A 5180-nucleotide genomic window follows, 5' to 3' on the forward strand; every position below is an offset into this window, starting at 1 on the left:
AAAAATGATTAAAAGCAAGGTAAATTCTACGGTATAAATCTATATATATAGATTACTGTTGATATATTTTTGGAAGGACAAGTGTTTCTGAGAAGAGATAAATTTTGTCTCTAGTGCAGGTTGTTGCAGATCCTTTTCAGCTAAATAGATTACGTATTTGGTAAGAAAATTCGTATAAGATACATAATTATCAGCCCTAATTACTGATTAGTTAAAAGTCTTTTTTTTATGGGCCTATTTTGTGTTTTTAATTTTTGAAAACATGTAAAAGCTAAGTTGTTGTAAAAATGATAACTTCATATGCCAAAAAAACAAAAAAAAATAAGGATCCCAAAATACTATCCGAGCAACTTAAAAAATTTAAAACGGATGGATATTTAATGAGCTGTACCAAAAAATCAACTGTTAAAAGCTCTTTTAACACAAACTGATATTAAATTATTAATAGTAGCAATAATTATTATACTGATATTAATAATAAGAGTATATGATAAGTTTATTATTAGTAAAAAAAAATTAAATATTTTTATTTAATAATTATAAAATAAATATATTAAAAACTTAATTTTTTTATATTTTTAATAAAAAATTTTATTTTGTAATATTGACATGTGTTCTAAAGACACATAATAAATAAATCTATAATTTTATTATAAATTATAATATTCGTACTAGTATACGTAATAGTAATAATCAAAATAATAACAATAATAAAACTAACTACAATAAAAAAAATAAACATAATCATGTTAATAACATTTCATTAAAAAAATCTTATTAAAAAATATTATTATTTAAAAGTAATATTAAAATCATAAGTAATAAAAAATTATAACTAACATAATATTAAAGAGTAGTGAAAGTATTAAAAAAATATCAAAATATATTTAAATATTTAAAATAAAATAATAAAAAATTTAAAATAATTATTTAAATTAATATTTTTTAATAATTTTTTATTTAATAATTATTTTGAATAATATAATCTAAACAAAATTTAATTTATTATAATCTATTTTCATATAAAAGTTGCTAAATATAAACTATGTTAATACTAAACTTACCAAGGATCGAACTCTTAACCTTTCGGATCTAGTACTCTAATACCATGTCATGATACCATTCATCCCAAAAACTTCAGCTGATGATAAAAAGTAACACTAATAGTTATATCTCTAATACTCCATAAACCTTCATTGTACACATTGTACAAATATTCCATTAGCTCTTCATATTTAGCCGAACTTCCACATGCAAAGATTATTCTTCAATACCTTTAACAAATATCTCATCATGATTTATTACATCCTTTCCTTAAACATGGGTAAATACAATCGACAAATGAAGACAAAATAATATGCAGTTTATATGCATTTCTTTTTTGGAAACATACATTCTATATTCACATATGTTTACTAGATAAAAGGAGAGGGGAGCGTATAGAATATACAATAATTATTACTGCTATTAATATTAGTTTGTGTTGAAAGAGCTTTCAACAATTGATTTTTTGGCACAGCTCACTAAATATCCGTTTTAAATTTTTTTAAGTTGTTCGCATCGCATTTTGGGATCCTTATTTTTTTGTTTTTTTGGCATATGAAGTTATTAATTTTACAACAATTTAGCTTTTACATGCTTTTAAAAATTCAAAAACACAACCGTCCATTAAGAGAAAGACTCTTAACTTAAACGTAATCAGTGATTAGGGCTGATAATTATGTATTTCATGCGAATTTTTCTACCAAACACGTAATTTATTCAACTGAAAAGGGCCTGCAACAACCTGCACTAGAGACAGAATTTATCTCTTCTAAAGGACACTTGTTCGTCGAAGGATGTACTAGCAGTAATTTATACATGTAGATTTGTCTCTCCATCTATACAGTAGAATTTATCTAAATTTTATATAAAAAAATTAAAGAAAAAAAACTCTAAACGACCCTGACAATTACTTTAAAAGACAATGAGGATGTCAACAAATTTTTTTTTTCGGTCCTTGAATTTTATTTTTATGAGACTGATTAGTCTCTCTATTAATATTTTCTCTGTGTATTAATAGAATAAGCCTGCATAACATCTTAAACTGTTGATTTGTACATTAAGAATTAACTAGGATTAACAATTTCTTTTTTTTGTTGGGTGTCTCTTTATCTTTTAGGGATAAATTTAATTTTTTTTATTTTTTGACCTTTTTTAAATATATGAAGTAAATTTATTGTGTAAAACTAAAAAATATTAGTGATTTTTAAATTATTTTTACTTATAAAAACTAAATGGAGATATATTAGTGATTAACAAATCATATAAACATATTCTAAGTAGAGATCATCAATAAATAGATTAATTAGTCTCACAAAATTAATTATCAAAAAACAAAATGAATATATTTTTTTTAAAGATCTCATCATCTTTCAAAAAAATTATCAGAAATTGAGATAGATATTTACTCAAAATTAGAAGTGAATGACAAATAAACTGAAAAAGTGGAGGTGCAATCGATTCGGACATATTTTATATTCGGGAATTGATTCGGGTGTATTTTATATTTTATAAATTTTGAAGAACATGACATAAAAAGGAATACTCTCAGGACAAGAGAGATCGAAGAAAATAAAAAATAATAGCATGAGGTGTGATACATCATTTATAATTTAAAAAGAGGGCAATTTACATAAATAAATTGTTTGTCCCTCAAATTTACGTAATTATATTATTTTAAATATAAAGACGTAAATACATTGTTTCATATATTTATAGAAACTGCTATTGGTTTACCGAAATACATAATCTGCTATAGCCAGATTACATGCGAATGGAGAAACACAGAAACCGCTAGAGGCTGTCGCGGTTTCTGTTTGTTGATGCTTAACCATAAACCGCTACTGGCAGTAGCGATTTATGTGTATTGAGACACGTGCGTAAACCGCTGGAGGCAGTAGCGATTTACATTGAGTATAAAAAATGTTTGTTTATGCTAAATTAAGTTACAAAAAGATTGAGAGAAAGAAACGTAGTATATTTTTTGCAATCATATGGTTTATATGGATAAAAAATGAAGTAATTTTTAAAGAAAAAATATATACTTTAGTAAATTTTTTACTAAAAATAAATTATTTTATCATTCATGAATTTTAGAAGGGATGAAGATAAAAAAAATTAGTCTTAGTTTATATATTTTTAGTACTCTGTGAGTACTCACTCTTTGATTTGCTATTAGCGTGATAACCCGTGCAATGCACGGGCTTCATGTAATCTAAAGACCTTTAAAAGAAAAAATACTAAGAATATAACTAAAATATATTCTATAAAGATAGATATATTGTATTAAATTTGAATAATAACAAAATTATCACTACATTAAAATAAAATAATAGAATACAACAATTACTCAATATGTCAATGAAAATGAACAGTATAACATGCTTTGTAAGATAATAAAATATAATAAAAATTATTAGACACTAAAAAAATAGAAAAAAAGTCCAACAGAGATGTATTTTTCTATTATGCATAATCTTAAAAATATAGATTGTCAAGATACCTATTGATAGCAAAACAAAATATTTACAACATATATAAATTTGTTCATTAATCAAAAAATAAAACATGTCCAAAATAATTTAACATATAGTTCAAAATATACATAGGAGGCCTAACATCGCTGAATCGACAACTCTATCTGGCGGTTAGGTATCAAGTCGAGTTTCAAGGTAATGTTGTCCCCCTCCTTTAAATTGTATACTCTACAACATTCATTTCACCCAACCCCAAACTTCCATTCTCCACCTCTTCCTCCACTTTTCAGTAAGTGGAAAAAGAACACATTCTTCTCTACATTAGAACGTGGACCAGTGATCGTCCAAATTGAACCATCTCCAGATAGTTTAAGATACGCAGCAAATTTCAAAGCCAAATATTGCAATGAATAATTCATAGTTAAGATAAACATAATATTTTCATACACAATGAATAACAGATTTAGGAAGAATATTTAATAAGCTTGCAAGAATAAAAAAATAAAAGAAATCACTCTTTTGAGATCAACTTACCAGTCTAGATTAACCCAGATCCGAAGCTGTGATGGTCTTTTGATAATAAACCTCTGGAGTATATCTAGTTTAGGATAATTTAAACATATTAGTCACCACATTAAAAAATACTGATCTATACCATGATATTAAAATCCAAAACACAAGAAAAAAAGTTACATTTAAGATTACCTGTGATCAGACAATTCATTTGTCTCGTTATTTTGTTCGTTGCCCTCCATTGATAAAGTGCTTCCACCAAACAAATCTATCAGATTTTACGGATTATCCCCTACTAGTTCCCCATCTTAATCATTGTTTTCATCACCGTCTGATGAAACTCATCATCAGATGGTTCAGACCCAGATAGAACCATCACATCAGGTGATGAGTCCTCATCAATGCTGGTATACTTTATGTGGAACACTCGTGATACATTATCAAGTGTCTCTGGGTCCATTAGCTCAGGCACATATGAGTGAGGATCAAGGTGAACTTGGATGGGTTGGTTGTCGTGATTCCATAATGAAATAAAAAAATTCTAAAATCAACATACCTAAATTGAACAAATGCCACTCTATTGATTAAATAGAAAGTTCTAATCTGTTCAAATGAGTAGTCAGTTATGAGTAACTGATCATTGTTTTTTCTCAGCTCCAACACTAAACAATTATCTAGCTCGTGAATGACATAAAACATTGTCCCTACTTCTTCACCATGAGTTGAAACAAAAGTTGTGGGAAGAGCTCTCTCACCCTATATTCAAATTTCTTCCTAAAGTTAATTCATGTCTAACAAAACATGCTAAAAATGCATCACATAATATTACGTAATTATTTAGCAAAGAGAGATATATATACATTTAAATCTACCATTATTACCAACTGAGCAACACAAGAGAACAATAATGACGTAAATGAACTCGCATTATAATGAGCATGACAAAAATAGATAACTAAGTAAGAAACACATATCAGGTCTTTTTGAATGTCCAGAAAAAATACTGAAGTTTTGAAAGAAATAATGAAAAAGAAATTGATGTTATCTTGATGGATTCTGAAACCAAATCATGTACATAAACATCGAATCATCTTTTAACATATTAATAAATGCTGAATTTTTAAAGTCACTATCATTATATGTATGATT

This window comes from Arachis stenosperma, chromosome 2 (genome assembly GCF_014773155.1).
Source record: "Arachis stenosperma cultivar V10309 chromosome 2, arast.V10309.gnm1.PFL2, whole genome shotgun sequence".
Lineage (NCBI taxonomy): Eukaryota > Viridiplantae > Streptophyta > Magnoliopsida > Fabales > Fabaceae > Arachis > Arachis stenosperma.